This window comes from Dysidea avara, chromosome 6, assembly GCF_963678975.1.
Source record: "Dysidea avara chromosome 6, odDysAvar1.4, whole genome shotgun sequence".
NCBI lineage: Eukaryota > Metazoa > Porifera > Demospongiae > Dictyoceratida > Dysideidae > Dysidea > Dysidea avara.
In genome coordinates, this window is record NC_089277.1 from 30,774,997 (window position 1) to 30,792,758 (window position 17,762).

General features: G+C 37.0%; 2 long non-coding RNA genes across 15 annotated transcripts in view; one reads left to right on the forward strand and one right to left on the reverse strand.

Moving 5' to 3' along the window:
- LOC136258852 (uncharacterized) overlaps nt 1-7,493 on the reverse strand; it is a 12,232-nt gene extending 4,739 nt beyond the window's left edge. The window contains exons 1-8 of one of the 13 annotated variants that reach the window (XR_010703049.1): nt 7,159-7,493; nt 4,145-4,376; nt 3,988-4,055; nt 3,450-3,933; nt 3,316-3,399; nt 2,948-3,263; nt 2,503-2,823; nt 2,247-2,414 (exon numbers count right to left, since the gene is read on the reverse strand). This is a non-coding gene — a long non-coding RNA (uncharacterized lncRNA). Of the gene's footprint in view, nt 1-2,246; nt 2,415-2,502; nt 2,824-2,947; nt 3,264-3,315; nt 3,403-3,445; nt 4,056-4,144; nt 4,377-7,158 lie in introns of all 13 variants that reach the window. The other 12 variants (XR_010703045.1, XR_010703039.1, XR_010703047.1 and 9 more) reach the window with 12 other exon arrangements.
- The window catches only part of LOC136258854 (uncharacterized), a 107,136-nt gene extending 89,672 nt beyond the window's left edge, over nt 1-17,464 (forward strand). Inside the window, exons 1-3 of one of the 2 annotated variants that reach the window (XR_010703053.1) lie at nt 7,214-7,527; nt 10,151-10,249; nt 16,995-17,464. This is a non-coding gene — a long non-coding RNA (uncharacterized lncRNA). Of the gene's footprint in view, nt 1-7,213; nt 7,528-10,150; nt 10,250-16,994 lie in introns of those variants that run through there. The other variant, XR_010703054.1, reaches the window with a different exon arrangement.
- The last annotated feature ends 298 nt before the right edge of the window (nt 17,465-17,762 follow it).

The following is a 17,762-nucleotide window of genomic DNA, read 5'->3' on the forward strand; positions in this document are numbered from 1 at the left end:
GCTACAGGTCATGGAACAGAATATTTGCATTCTGTAACTTGCATCATAAAGCCACTGAATTAAATGCTTACTAAGAACTGAAAATTGCCACCATGGCATTTTGGTAAAAAGTTATGAGTGATGAAAGTTTGAAAAAGTAAGTAAAAATCATGTGCCCATGTGCACATGCCCTATTTTCACAGGCCCAGTCACGTTTTATTTGCTTTCAGCCTCTAGGATGAAACTAATACATCTCTAAATCATCACATGATATTATAAGCACCTAGTGGCTTATATTGAGAATGTTCCATATCCAGTCACATGTTACAATTTCACAGCAATAAAGAGCATGGATATAGTGTGACTGAATTTTGGAAAATCACCCATATGGGCGCATTTGACACTTAAAGTTTTTAATGACCAAATAACAAGCTTTATAGTGCAAATCTACTTGTTGATGGCTTTAAGCCATTCTCAATACCTTAAATTCTAATTATTTCATGCGCACCCATATGGGTGAATTTCCAAAATTCGGTCACATAGTATATTCTATGTAGTAGCTACTATCTATGAAAAGAGTAACTGTTTCAACACATAGTGGCTTCCGAGTAAGTACATTTAGCTGGTGAAATAAGACTCATATGCACACATTTACTGCAGGTCTAGCTATTCCAAGCATAGACTAGTGACACACAACATGTTTTAAATGCTAATACAAGGGGTAGCTAGTCACTTCAATACAGTCTGTTGAAACACTTGTGACTGGGATCAAGATCCATCAAGGGTGTTTTGTACAGTGAATCAACCAATCAAGATGTCCACAAAAGGGATGATAAAGCACCTTTGAAAGTTAACTTTTAACATACACAAGGATTTACTAGTATTTTACAGTCAGACTATCAAGAATCAAGGCTCTTTTATAGGTGAAATCAAGTGACCAAGGCAAAGTTTCGATAATCAAAATTCTCAGTGATTCCGGTTGCAAGTGTATCAACTGGCAGTATGGAAGTGACTACCACTTGCCATATGAAGATGGGCATGTGTATAATTGCATGGTAAAGGTGGCCTACCTGCCCATTGCATGGGCATGACGGCTGTGCTGTGTCTGCCTATAATAATGTGCAGATACTGTGGATGTAAAGACCAAGTTTAAAGGTTTTTCTGTCTCCTAGGCTGGCAGGCTGAGATCTACCCTTGTCGCCTAAGCCTGAACCCCCTTTGAAATTTCTAGATCCGCCATTGATTTATATAATTAATAAGCACAAACTACAAAAAGTTGAAAACAGCTAGCTATGCAAAATTATACACAAATTTACCAGTGCAACTGTAATTTAAATCAAGTGAACATGTATCTTGCGTAACTAATCTGGCGCACAAGTGATATCATAGAACCCAGGGGCGGTGGAGCAGGCCAGAGTGAGGGGGCCAGGCTGCCAGGCCAGCTGTAAGTTGAAGATCAAAAAAAAGTCACAGCCTGCTGACAATAGCTGCTCTCCACCAATTATATCTCCTTATTTATAACTACACATTCGTAGCTAAGTAACTTGCTACACTGCTTCTCTGAATACTGTGACTGCTCTATTAGAGTACCCAGATCCTCACTGTTCTATTAGAGTATCTCAATCTTTTCAATTCTTGCAAACAGTGGAGCATCAATCAGAACAATTGAGCAAGGTAAGAATCTTGGGGGCTTGCACTTCATTTTCAGCAGTGGTACAAAATCGTTTCTGCACATCAATCGCTCTATAAAGCTTATCACTTATTAAACAGTCTTAGATCAACATAACAAGCCATTAGAATTAAGTGTCCAGCTGTCGCGTAAAGAGTTATACACTGATAACTAACATTACATAAATATTTGATTTAAACAATATTAGGCCCCTATTCGGTGATTATTAGTTTCTCATCCAGCCTTTCTAATTATTATGATGCGGGCGGGAGGGTATTACCATTATGCCATTATTTTATAATATTAACACACTGATGTACAGACCTTGTCCAAATTGTCTTTCTTTCTTACTACAAACATTTCCTTCACCAGCTGATTCTACTTTTCGTTATCGCCAACTGTTTTTAGACAGTCAACTGAAAGCCTGCTTTGATGAAGTCGATAGAACACGATTGCAACTGGCACTGCAGCAATTTGCTAAGGAAAACAACAGTTCTCCTGGCGATACATAGCGCATTGTAGCGTTCATCAACAAAAAGTTATAACAGTTTGGTATCACGTGTTCTTCTGAGCATGCACAGAGTAAATAATGGCTTACCATGCGGTAGCTTAAGAAGGATGCGGGCGGTGGATGAGAAACTAATAATCACCAAATAGGGGTCTTATTATGTATTTGCAGCTGCTGCTGCATAGATCATCTAATGCCACTGATGAAGTCCATAACAGTGCCAGCACTTCTGAAGGTAGTACTCCCAAGCAGTGTATCCTGTGTGGAAGTAAGGATAAGCGAATGACACAGTATGGCAACTGGGGATCAAAGGAGCAAAAATTTCTCTTGCTCCATTTAGACTCACCTCCTACTGACAGCAGTTCCATATGTAAGTCTCACTTCATAGAGGCTCAACGACACCACAATGACCCTTACTTTATGCCAAAGTGGAAATCCAAATCACCAAGACCTGTTAGAAAGTGCAGTAATCCAAAGTGCAGTAATCCAAAGTGTAATGAGCCACTTCAAGCAAAACTTATCAAACCTGCATTTGTTACTTCCAATGAGCTTGAGAAGCTGTTAGGGGTAAGTCCATCAGTAGATAAACCGATTGTATTATGTCAGCACTGTTATAACGCACTATACCGCCAGTTTCATACACCTAATCCCTGTGCTTCTTGTGGGGCTACACCAAAAGGAAATAAAACATTTTGTCGACATAGCCCAAATGCTTCAGCTGTAAGCAAACATATAACAAATACAGTTGGAATAGCCATGCACCTTTAAGACAATGACTACATATACACTACCTGTTACAAAATGCACCGCAGTGTAATTAAATCACTGGAAAGGGAACAAAATGGGTCGGATGATGATTCAATAGCAATTTGGAAGCACACGTGTGAGAACACAGCAGATACTGTAACTAACCCAACAGTTGCTGCTGTTCTGTATGTTGCTAAGCATCTGTTAGTAGGAAAGGCACCTTGGGTTTGTAGGATATTTTTGGAGTCTTATGGGTTGACTGACAGTGGCAATGTTAATTCACTAGTACTGTCCCTGGAGTTAGGTGAAACCAGTGTACAGTTTTCATCTAGGTGGCTGTTACATCAGCTAATAGTTTATCTGGAATCATATTTACTTTACAAATGCGTACACAAAAAAATTGGCACCGTACTTTACCATAGTGGGGTAGATCCCATCATCAGTCTTTCATGGGCCTTAAGTACATTGCAGGCAAGCAATAGCTGCTACAATGAACCTGCTAAGCATGATAAATCACTGCTAAGCAAGGAGCAAGTACTAACTTACGCAGGGTGCATTGTCAATGACATGGTACATGAGGAGAACAAGAAACAGTCATTTGCCAGCTCACTTATCAATCAATCACAATTTAGAATATCTTAATGTCTCCAGAATGTAAATCCACTCTTAGTCAAGTTTCTTTTGACAGCCACCAGTACAGCACGTGAACGTCAACACTGCCATATAAGTGAACAGACAAAATTAGCATGTACCTTTTTTTTAAATATGCCTTTTACAATTTAGCACCAACACGAAACAACCAACCATCTTTCACCATCTGCTTTCTGATGTAGTTGAAGTATGCAGTGGTTCACGCCAGTTGATGAGAATTCTAAACAGACTTGGTTGTGTCAGCTCACCAGACACTCACAACAGGTTTGTCACTGGACATGCCCAGCTGAAGCATCAGACTAGCATATGAAACAAAATCTCTCCAAACATTTTCACAGTAGCATCAGTGGACAATTTTGACATGCTTCAAAGTTATTTACTGTGGGGATCAGCAACGTAGCTTTCATGGAACAACAGTTGCAACTGGTCCAACCTGATCCAAAAATGGCATATTCAGTAGTCAAGGTAACAGCATGTCCATCAATAAACTAGTTGAAGATTCTACAGTGAGTGGTGAAAACAGTGAATCACAGATGGTAAACATTAACAATTCTACATCAGTAAGTAACATTACAATTACAAACACAAACCTACAAATTCCGTTACAAGAAGATCCAGATCAGTGCACTACTAGAAAGCAACACCATCTAGACAGACTATCGCCATCTAACTCTCCTCACAAGCTAGGAAAAGTGGGACCAAAACGTCCAAGAACAATTCCCATTAAGAATCTATGTAAGTCTTTACATGAAGCGGTTTCTACTCCATTAGCAGTACTGTCTGTAGTACTCTCACAATTGAAAACTTTAAATAAAGAAAATTCTGAAGAAAAGAATGAGCAAGATGCATTAAAAACCAAACTTCAATCATATATTGTTCAAAAGTGTATATGTGACTATTATCCTGAGACAATAACAAATCATAGATTGAACAATTGGCCTTCAATGACAACACAATAAAATTTTGGTACCAGTTTGTATTCATAGATTGTTTTAGCTACTTGTCCTTATACCTGGCAATCAGAAGCAGCAATTGGAATTTACGTTTATCCAGCCTTAAAATAATGAGTCCATTATTTTCAGCATTTAACAGGGACTTTTATGAAAGAATTATACCTTACCATATAGCTGACATTGAGAGCTTTCCGTCAGAAGTTTTGCAGTGCCTTAGAAATGGTGATTTTACTGTCAGTATGTCTGGACGCAGGCGGTGTACTATTGCACTAGACGAAGCACACGAAATGTGTATAAACAAGGACCTGAAAGCTGCTGTTACACATCCCACAAAGTCAAACCTTCAGAAACAAAACATTATTTTTAACTACCACATTAAGGCTTATAAGAATATCATCCATGAGTTATTTCCAGAAAGAAAGAGTAATCAACCACCTTCAAACGCCATCTTAGACAGTACCCCACAAATCTACCAAAGTAAGGGAAATGTCAAGCAAATGTGTTCCCTTGTTAGAACTAATAATTTATTGACTATAACACCATCACACAATAGAGGAATTTTAAATGTTTTTAGTGGAGAAAAAGCTACCCTTGAACAAGAAACGGACATGCTGAACTTTCATCAAATTGGCACACAAGCTTATCTTGACCATATAGAACATCACATTACACCAACCAAGTTTCAGTAAAAGCACCACTGAGACAACATAGACTGTTGACGATGAAATCTGCAAAATGTAAAGCCAAGAGAAGAAATCCAAAAGAGCAAGAACAGAAGTATTTAATAAAGTGCCTGCATTGTCAGTTAGCATGGTGTAAACACTCAAATTTACAATATGATACATTGAATACTCAGTTTTCAGTGTTACCTCGGGCTATTGCAGATGAAGATGGATACCCTCATAAGGCCAGTAAGAGTAAATGGACTGGTAAATTAACTAGTAGGTATATATCAGCTGATCCTCCAGTTTTTACATCCTACCTACCCTTATCCCCACAGGTTGTTATAATTGATGCCATGTTTATAATTAACACCCGGCCACTACGTCAAACAAAGACTATTTTACATTATACCAAACTGCTTTTTAATCAATCTGTTTTGTCCCACTATAAGGCTTATGCTGACGAAGTGCACTTGATATTTGATAAGCCTGGACGACACAAAATTTAATCCTAAACAGTTTGAGCAACACAAGAGGTCCTTACAGCATAAAACAATCAGCGAGCATCAGCTCATCTCATTCATGCACCAATCAACTATACCTAGTGGGTGGCAAATTTTTTTGGAATGCAGACAGTGCAAACGATCAATTGTTGAGGCAATCGGTCTGTCAATAATGCAACTAGGCAGATTCTTGTTAAAGAACCACCAACGTTTAGTGGTTGCTGGCCGCTTCACAGGAAATAATGAAGATTTAGCTTGGATCATATGTGTAGATGAAATTATAGCAGATAGCCTATCACAGTATTACTCAAATGCAGAAGAAGCAGACCACAGGATCTGGAGGCACGCCACACAGTCTAGTGCCAACAATATTTTAATATACTCACCAGACACAGATGTTTATTAACATTGGTCTACACCTTGTAAGTCAACCACCAAAGAACTATATCATTCAACTAAATGTACCACACTCATCAGACACGAAGTATCTTTCTATGAGTAACCTGAAACTGCATTTATGCATGACCCTGATCTAAGTATTGTGCCCAAAGAAAATCTCGGAGCCATTATGCAAACACTTTTTATTAGTACAGGATGTGATTATATATCATATTTTAAGACATTAGGTAAAGCTACTATCCTTAACATATTTTTTCAACATGCAAAGTTTATAAGTGGAAGAGACATGCCAGGTAAGTTATTTGACACCAGTAGGACTACGAAGGACAGTGAATTTTTATCCTTTGTAAGACTCAGTTGTGGGCACATACTACTTCAAAAAAAATCTATCTGCATTTAAAGCTATTAATGACAGCCACCAGGTTCCATTTCACCTTTACAATTCCATAGACTCCACCTTACCTAGTAGAAATAAACACGAACTTTGGCTAACAGAAATCTGTGAAGTGGTAAGTGGAGAATACTGAATGAAGAAGACAGAGTTCCATCTATCATGGCGCCGTGGAGACATTGGCTCCGTTCATGCTGGACTAGTCAGTTGTGACATAATTCATCAGAAGATGTGTACACATCATTGCCAATACCTGAAGAAAGTGGCTGGAATAAATCACATGATGGGTACACATTTGACTGGGAAGCTCCTGAAATACAGAGTAGAGTTCAAGAGTCAGTAGACTTTTTGATGAAGGGGTGTAGCTGCAAAAAGGACTGTAGAACAGCTAATTGTGGTTGCAGGAAGAGAGGCATTGTGGACCAGCTTGTTTGTGTCAAGAATGCCGGTTCTAACCTACAAACTGAGACTCCTATTACCAACATAGATGATGAAGACACAAACAGTGACAGTGAAGAACATGAAACCAAAAACAGTGATTTAGATGTAGAAGAGTACAATGTAGAAGAAGATATTATAACTGAGGACTTTCTAGATACATGTTATGACATAATATAGGTACAGTACATCTACACATAACTTGTAAACAATGGAACAAATTTGTTTTGCAGTGTGCGATTGGCTAATTTTACTTACATGTATTACTGATACCCAGCACAACGTTTCTGCGAAGTCCAATTCACTGTACCACTTAGCCTATCTTCTTTATTCGCTGGATTTTCAGCATGACAACGACATTACGCAATTCAACTTTCTACTCGAGTCAGTGCGAGACGATTTCTTCCTCAGCAGAAAAGGAATCAGGTTAGAAAACAAACTTCTTTTCTTGCATTTTCCGACTTAAATGCTTCAAAAAATAGTAAGAAATATTCACACTACGAGATACATTACCGCCCATATCCATCCGCCTGCCATTCACGTGAAATTCATCGCTGGGCGTGGCGCGTATCTAAAAGCAACTCTCCTTCCGCTGCTTATGCTTCATACAACATGGCGAAAAGAAAGGTTAGACTTTTACGTAACTCTAATAGTAAATGTTTGTACAGTATTTGTGCAAGGGATAGCCTGCGTGCAAAAATATGTGTAGCTCAACAAGTACAGGGTGAAGTATAATAATTCACTCCAGAATCATTCTATTGATCATACGTTTGATCATACTATTATTATTATTATTATCAATTTTGTCAAAAGACCGGGTTGTACAAAAGGACAAGCCTGATACGTTACCACATATGTCAAATGTAAGGGATTGTCACTAGCTTTTGACTGTACTTAGGTAGGTCAATGGTCATACAAGGCAACAAAATCATTCTACATGCATTAGTTGTGGGCCGGATGTATTCAAAACCCACAATCAAAAGCTATATGTGAGTTTACAGGAATTATTATAATGCAACCTAAGAATCTCCAACAAGATCTTTCAAAATTCCAGCAGATAATAAGTTGCTATGATTGTAATGATGTTTCTTCGTAGCTGTTGGGAACACACACCAAGAAATTAGCTGGTATTTGACTGGACCTGTGAAAATACTATAGGGTGGGCACAAACTACATCCTGCCACGCAACCGGTCATATCTTAGTATATAGAATATTTTCATTCTGTAACTTGTATCAAATAGCCATTTAAACATTTAATAAGAGCCGGCAGAAGAGTACATGACCATAGCATGATACAATGAAAAAGTTTTGAGTAATGGAAGTTTGAAAATGTAGGCAAATTTTATGCCCTATTTTTGCAAGCCCACACTTGTTATGGTACAAGTGCCAGTACACATTGGAAAATAAGAAATAAAGCAGTCAAACACTGAAACATTTTAAGACACACAAAGTCAAGGTGAATTTTTGCCCAGTCAAGACCTTGACTGTAGTTGCATTTGAACTTGAATATGTCACATGTGTTGCTATTGGCTTATGAAGTTAAATTAAATGTCTATTAACTTCAAGGAGGACATGCAATCCACCTCAGGTTAAATATTCAAGATAACCAGCACCATGAATCTGATAAGAATCTGAACTAAAATAATTAAATTACATCACTCTATGGAATCGTGGAGTTTCTGGTTCAACCAAAAAAACATAGGACAGTAAATTTTGGACTAATTTTACCTTCTCTATACATCCTCACTACCTAGTGATGTAGCTAGACTTTTGCCATATGCCAGAGTGGACAGTCATGCAACACACACACACATGTATGGACATTTTTACATCACTACATACTTTGCCTACGCTGCTGACTAATGTAACTTACTTTATGTGAATGCTGCATGTGTCTTAATATCCAACTAGGAAGAATCTTGAATTAAAGCACAAGGCACTTAACTATAGTGTTCTATCATGTGATGACTGCACTGGCCACTAAAGTTTTTCGCCTACAAACAAACAAGAAAGAAAATAATATTGTTAACTGAACAACCAGTACCTACTTCATATCGTTTGAACTGTCACTAAGCAGTATCCACACTACTAGACTGGTGCACATGTGTCTAATACTTCTAGGCTACTTCACTCTGATCCCACACTGATACATAACACAAGTGTGGTGGTGCTTTAAAGTGCTTTCTGGTCATCTTAATTTGGAGTGTTCATTTTGTATCCATTAAATATTTGCCCATGAAAGTGTTATACAACACATTAAGGCTTGTGTATAGGAAAAGTACAGCACTCAGTGAGTGTCTTGAGGCAAACACAACACTTGGTTTCACCTCATATATACCAGTGGTGGTGGAAGGTGGGGGCTAGAGAGGCTGGAACCCTCCACAACTTTCAGATGAGAGGGGCAGAGCTCCTCTAATAATTACCTTGTGTAACATTACGGATGTATCACATGATTAAATATCGTTGTGGTTTCAAAACCAGCAGCTCTATAGTGGAAGGATTCATTGTGCATTTGTTGTACCTGAAAGATTTTAATTGACAATACTTTACCACCAGTTTCAATCTCGTAGTACCTATTTTTCAAAAAATATTCTGGGGGGGCATGTCCCCAGACCCTGAACTATGCTTTGCATGTTGAGTGTGCTTTGCACAATGTTGTAATCCCTGCAACCATGAACAAGCCTTCATTTCATACAAGTGTCAGTTCAAAAAATTTTGAGCCCCCCTTCCCAAATTTTCTACCTTCCTCTGCCTCTACATACTGTATTAGCCTCTTGATATACTCCTTCCTGCTGTATTGTATACATACAGTGGTGCTTTAAATATAAGACAATGTTTTCAAGTAAGGACAAATGTCAAATAGTGACCTCTGGAAATGTCACTCATACTACAATTGATACCCATACAATGTAATCATTTGAGGTGGATAACTTTTTGTGGTTGATACATGTTATGAAGGTTCACAGTAAAAACATTCATGGTTGTAAGCAAAATCACAAAATACACAAAAGTTTCCCCCACAGTCTGGATGTGTTGTGTGTTAATACTTTTCTATTTGGATACCTTAGTCATGTGTATTCAATATGTTATGTTATTTTATCATCTCCCATTATGTGTGGGGTAGTCATCCACTTGTTATAGGGATAAAAATTACACCTCTAACTCACCCCACCATGTTGTGTATTGTGTCCAGTAGTGTAGCTGTATAGTACATGACATGTTATTTGTTACATTATATGTACACTATAGTATACCATTGAGGGATTATGTGATGCTGCTTGGGATGACAGACTCAGTGATGTACAACAACACCTACAGAATGGTGTGGATGTGAATGGGAAGTGGCTGGTGAGTTGATACAATGTGTAGTGTGTTGACTTGTATACAAAGTGTTCCCATAAGCGTTACCATATATGGTCATGTTTAGCACATATTAATTGGATATCATTTAAATGGTTAGTATTTTATATTTAGTGTAGTATTCACAAATTAACTACAATGTACCATTCAACATGAGATCCAGGTAGTGTGTTGATGAGTTGATATTGTACAAGTAATGTTGTACCAATAGTGTAATACAGTAACAACAGTGACATTGTTGACAGTTGTCACTGTATACTGATGTTGTGTGTATTTGAAATAATGATTTCTCAATTAAACTTTGAAGAAGGAATTAGCTAATTGTCACAAACTACATAACTTTTTCCAAATTTCCCAAGTACAATGTTACTATTTACATGTACTATTTAAACCAGGTGTACACCTTGTTAGTGACCACAGGCTGGTTGTTGGTAATACAATTGTGTACACATTACATCACATTGATGAGTACCTATAGTATGTACAAGTTGAGCTGGATCCTGAAATATAGCTAAAAATTAAAAGTGGATTTTTTTCTCAAGAGAGTAAACATTTCAGTCAACTATATGATTAATGGTGACAGCCAAGGTGTCAATAACAGACACATGCAAATTGGCTCCATTACAAGTTCGGAAAAGGGCTGTAAGCATTTTATGGCTTCCCTATAGGAAATGTATCATGGCTAAAATTCTGATTGGCTGTAATATCATGTCAGAAATTTAAACAATAGATTTTGGAATATTTTTAGCGGGTCAAGTAGCACTACAAATGAGCCAAATTTATTTCAAGATCATGTGCAATTGCATCCATGAGTTACTAAATGTTTTTGAGGATTCAGCTCAACACGTACATACTTATAATACTATTAATGTACTTGACTGTTAGTACCAACATGGATAAAACATTTTATGTATGCTTCAGTGAACATGTGAAAAATGTTGGCTGTATTGACATTGAAAAGTCTCTGTAACATTTCTATAACTCTCTATAATGGTATTGTACTGAAAGTATAACAGCATTCACTGCAAATGACATTGTTGGCTTCATAAACCATCAGAAAGAACATTAGGGAATGTCATGAATGTGTGTTTATGAATTAGCAATATCCTTGAGATGTTTATTGAGGTGAAGCTGAGAGAGCCTCACACTAGTCAAAAGATGGTAACGTCAATCCATTCACGTACAATAACAATATTACACAAACAACTTATGAAGCTTATAATACAGTTCATTGTAGGCTGGCAAACTCTTTGTACATTGTCCTATGCAACTAGTGCTTACCCTCAACCAAACAAGTATTAGCTGCCATACAGAGTGACTGTCATATGTTTGCAATAAGTCTAATGTGACATTGTCAGCTGTCAAGCTTGTTAACACTTGTCTTGTTTGTGTAATGAAAAATGACCATGTGAAAGTTATATGGATTTGTACAAAGTCTTATATGTGACCAGATTTTACAAAATCGGTCCAGATCGCACATCAGGCAAAATCAAACTAACACCACCAGTGGATAGCCACACTATCATACTGCTAGTTTTGACACTCAGTACTACTCAAACGACTCAAGGCTGATTTTAACAGACGTGTTTTCTGGGTGGTGTAGAGATCTCGAATGGCGGTGTCTGGCCTTGTGAAGGGTCTAGCTTGACAAGAATCAGTGGTTAGCTGGTAGATGGACTAGAAATGTTGGCCAGACATTTTTTCTGTTGATTTTGCTATATATCAGCCACTAAAGAGCCAGCACAGCCCTGTAATTTCGTGTTTGGAGTCTGGACTCCAATCGAGGTCTTCCTCCACTTTGAAGTCTATCCCTTACCCACTCTACCACCCTCCACCCCCCACTCCTTCGTCAGCACTCATGATACTGCTTAATTTGATTGTCCAACTGCTCAGATTTTCTAGCTTATTTGGTGAGAAACTCTACAAGCAGCTGCAAGTATTTATTTATTTATTTGTTTAACCATAAGGGTAAGGTAATTACAAAAGGTAAATGCCTATAGGAGGAACACCTACAAAAACACAAGATACAAAAAACAGAGAACAACAAACATTACAAGGACATTAGTACAATGCAGAACAAATAACTAAATACTGTAGCAAGAGAAAAAAATAGTGTTACAAAAATTTATACAACTCTCGTCTAAAGTGAGAAGAGAGAGAATATCATGTGGGACAGAATTCCATAAAAGATACCATTACCAAAAAAGAAAACCTATAAGAGTTTATTGATGACTGCTTACACTGTAACGAAAGGGAGTAAGATCTTGTACAAGAATTGGTAAATGAAAAGGAGCTTGAAAAAGGTAAGGAAATGTGGCAGTGATAAACATCATAAATGGTAACTATTGTAAGATACTTCCGACGAGTAGAAAGAGATGGCCAGTGAAGCTCATGACAACATTCACTAGATGACTTTGACCATGTGTGACTATGACAGTTGTACCTGCTGCCACACACCCAACGAGCCCCACAATTTTGGATTTTCAGAAATGTTTTTCTGAGTGTGAGGATTCCACATGGTACTTGCATAATCTAAAACTGGTAGGACAAGTGCTCTGAATTCCTTCCTCTTGGCTGAAGAATTACATGTGTACATGTTATGATGCAACAAATTTAAAGTTTGAGAAGCCCTTTCAATGAATCATGGGAGACATGTTTATTCCAAGTACTGGAAGTGGTCTGAAAGGTAATAGACTGATGTATCTTTGTTTAAATTTCATAGGCATGCTTGCTATCCTTGGCAAGTTATACTGACTTGAATTCTTTAAAACCGGACCATTTATCTCGAAACTTCTAATGTGCGATTTGGATTGTTTTCCAAAATCCAATCACATAACATTGTGGCAAGAGTTAATAATAAGAGAGGTCAGCAAATTCACAATAACAATGATTTACAAGCCTATCATATAACGTATTGTATAATAGGACCACAAAGGAGTAGGCATGGCCTACAACATTACCCAAAAACCAGCCTCAATTTTCCTTGACGCCGATAAGGTAGCCAAAACTAAGCCAAACAAGCCTTCAGATTGACCAGAAATGCTTTCAACAAGTTGCTAAGAAATTAAAAATAGTAATTATTTAACAGGAGTAACTGACAGACCAAGTAGTTGACTGATTCCTTCAGAAAAGCGTAACTTGACAATGGCTAAGGATACAGGCTTGATTTTTTTCACAGTTTGACATTGCTTCGGCATGAGAGGTGCCTTTTGGCATACCGCAGTATGTACAATGTATTCTTCATGGACTTACCAGTGCCCTCCTTTGTGTCCCATTCATCTTAGTGACAGCATTGAGTGTTAATTTGGTGGTAGCTAGCACGTGATGGATTCCCTTTGTAATAGAAATCGTCTGTATTTTCTATAGCGGCTATTTTAATTACGGAGGTGGTTTTCAAACAGTTCTTGATTTGTACTGCTGTGTAACGGGTTGAAAATACATAGCTGACAATGAAGCATAATGGATACTTCACTTTTCAGGTGATAATTGATATAACTGGGGTGCAGGGCGCTATTTCTTTCTTTCGGTATGCATGGATTGCAGAGGTGCTTTTCTTGATTTGAAATGCTATGTGACAGGTTGATCATAGGAGTAGGGACCATATCACATCGGTAAAAAGTACTGAAACAAGCTGGAGTAGTGCACGATATTAAATCACAGTAAAACAATAAGAAGTGTTATGCATTTCCATTATGGTATCTTGAGCACATTTGGGAAAAACACTCCTTTTTGTTTTGCTATGATTTAATGTCGTAGACTACTCCAACTTGTTTCAGTACTTTTTATCGATGTGCTATGGTCCCTACTCTAGTTGAAAATTCCAAATTATTTTGTGTACTTGTACTGATGAAGACATCCATACTTCTATGTGTGTATACATGTAGTGAACATTTCTTTGTTTATGGCAAAAATCTACTTCATGATTGGTTATAAATAAGTGAATGAACTTACAATAAAGTAGTTTGGTCTCCTTTTTGTGAAAAACCTGTGAAAATAAGTAGTGTTTATTCCCACTAAGAAGAAATGAGCCACCAAGGAGTTACAGATTTACAAAACCTGATTATAAGTGAAGTACAGTGTACAGGGTGTTAATAATAACATTGGTTTCCTGTATTTATTAACCGTCACATGGCTGACTTTGTATGTATTTTCTCTCCTATCATGACACTTGTTCATAAAACTATAAAATTGTGGTATAGTAAGGGTGTAGGTATGGTAAGGGTGTAGGTATGGTAAGGTTGTACATAAATCAGTCAGAGATTTGCAACTAGCCAAAATCTTTTCTCGGAGGCTAGGATACTTTGGTAGGCAGCATCATCTAAACATTTTTTTTAGCAGATGATTTGGGTGTGGCCCATTACAGTCACTTTACAAGCCCTGCGTAATTGCTACCCAATGCTATCACAAGGATACTACAGTCCGTTAAGCGTGTCAAATAAAATTTTGTATAATCTAAATAAATGCTCTCTCTCATTTAAGGAAAGTATTGATATGGAAAAATAATGTCTTTGTAGCTGGCATGAAGGATAAGATGACTAATTGAAGATAAAAGGAATGGGAAAACATAGAAGGCAGATATTTGTTAAAAGGCACATCCACCTCTGATGAGTTTATTGCTGTAATGGTGCTAATTGGTGGTAGTGCTACAAATATGAGTCAAGTTATGTTGAAGACCTAATTATTGAGCACATGTTTGTCTCCTATATTATTAAAATGTGATTTTACAAAACCGATCCAAATCTCACATCAGGTAAAATCAAACTAAAACCACCAGTAAATAGCCACACTATCGTACTGCTAGTTTTGACCCTCAGTACTACTCAAACTATTTGCATGAGACTGGTTTTAACAGACGACTTTTCTGGGTGGTATAGAGATCTCGAATGGCAGTATCTGGCCTTGTGAAGGGTCTGGCTTGGCAAGAATCAGTGGTATACTGGTAAATGGCCTGGTAATGTTGGCCAGATGTTTTTTCTGTTGATTTTGCTACATATCAGCCATTAAGGAGCCAGCGCAGCCCTGTAATCTCATGTCTTGACTCTAATCATGTTCTGCCTCCATTTTGAAATCTATCTCTAGCCCTCCCTGCCATCTCCTCCCTCCACTCCTTTGTGAACACTCGTCATACTACTTCAGTTGTCCAACTGCTCAGATTTTCTATCTTATTTGGCAGGAAACTCTGCAAGCAGCTACAAGTACTGGAAGTGGTCTGAAAGGTAATAGATTGATGTACCTTTTATGAAAATTTCATAAGTGTGCTTGCTATCCTTGGCAAGTTATGCTGACTTGAATTCTTTAAAACTATTTATCTTGAATTTCTAATGTGATATTTGAATCGTTTTTCCAAAATCCAGTCACAAATGTGGTCTTACTAATAAGGTAAGATTTTTAAAAGATTTTTTATGTATGTAAATATCTCATTAACAAATTAATAAAATTTTGTATTGTACAGTGTGTTAACAGTACCACTTACAGGAACACAACTAGTTATGCATATTATTACCAAATATTGTAAACCCAAACCCATAATTAAATGGGATTTGTCGCACTATATAAGTTGAGTGGGTAAATGTGTTGAGGTTAATTAGGTATGGCACTATTATGTGCTGTTAAGAATGTTTCAGTGTTTTATGATTCTTCACAAAACAACTGTATCTTTACTTGTTTTCTCTGTTAGTGTATCCATATTGCCAAGTATGAGAGATTGTTCTATTAAGGTGTTTCATATTCATCTCATTTTGATTGTTCTATTAGAGTACTTCAAAGTTACAACAACTAACTTCATGACTATTCTAATAGAGTATGATCTTAAAATGTACAAATCTACAAAACGTGTGTCTATATGATGCTGGTACTATACTTAATGCTTTTACCAGTGTATGTATCACATTATGTTGAGATTGTTGTATTTGGTATTAAACCTGTTAGTACAGATCACATGATATCTGTACAGTGTGTATGTACTATTACTATCAGTGTGATACATTGTAGACTACATACAAAAAAGATGAAACCAGAAACTAGAAACAACTTTACGAGCCCTCTATTATCTCTGGTACCACACCTCCAGCTTAATCCACTGCATAACTGAGTAGTGAGATTGAGATACTCTAATACAGCAGTCACAACAACAGTGTATTTTATAGCTATGATCTAACAAATATAGTTAACAATTTAGTACAACAAAATTTAATAATTATTGATTTAATAATGAAGTAGGGTTCCAGTTATTAAAGTAGTAGTGTAATAAGAGATGATGATAACTATGAGGGAAAATCCCTACTTGGTATTGTAGCCCCACATTGCTACAACACCACGTAGAGGTTTTCACTCATAGCTACCGACATCTCTTGTTTCAATACTGTTTATCACTGAAACCCTACTTCATTTTTAATTTAAGATTTTTTTGTTATACTAGTTTATAAACTTTTTTCATAGACGGATCTAGGAGATACTGCTACAAGGGATGAGGGGGGCAAAAGATAGAACGGTGTTTATTCCATTATGAGAATAATGGAACTCTAGTGCACAAGTTACCATAGAGTCGGGTTGTTAAGCTCATGCACTTATAATTTCGTAGTGAACTTTTATAAAAATAATACTATCTTGTAAGACATGTACACCTAATCAATAATTATGGTGTTTTTAACACTGAATCACTACGATGTAATAGAGTACACTGTAGTTCATGGTAACTGTGCTAGTGTATAAGAATATTTGACTCCATTTCTAGGTGAAATCCTTCATGATGACAAGAATTATCACAATTCAGAGGACTGATTTGCTGTATACAAAGCCAGAGACATAAGCACTCAAGGAGAGATTACTTTCCAGCATTCTTCCTTTGCATAGCTTTGTCACATGTAAGCCTTGCATTGGGCCGCTTATCAGTCATGGTTATTCACAAGAAATATGTATGAGCTTAACAAATAATATGCACTTAATAGACACATGCACTTAACAATCTAACTCTATGGTAATTCATTTGCATAACTTTGTCTGGTATAGCTAGCTGGATGAACGAAAGGAATACACTTTCTAAGACTCTAGTTGGATATCTTCTGAGAAAACTTTTAAAATTAGCCCTCCTATGCTTGAATTCAGGAGCATTTTTGATAGCTATTTAGCTAACAAAATGCATGCTTTACAAGGCATACAAAATTGATTATATCAACCTGTTTGGTGGTAGAGTGTACTAAACAAAGTAAGGTAGTAGCTACTGTTACAAAAATTGTCAGTTAATAGCAATAGAATTGTGTTTGTTCTATTAAATTGGTGACTGCTCTATTATTAGAGTATCTCAATCTTTATCACAAAAAACATCGAATTTATTTATCTCATTTTATTCACAGTGTAGCTACAGTTTATAACTATTAAGTTGCTTTATATAACTGTTTTCTTCTATTTGCTTGTTGGCTTTCTGTACTTCTGAGTATGGTTTGAATAGATGATTCCTGTTTCTAGTGCCAATATAGTCTTGTACGTCCAAGGAGGGAAAGAG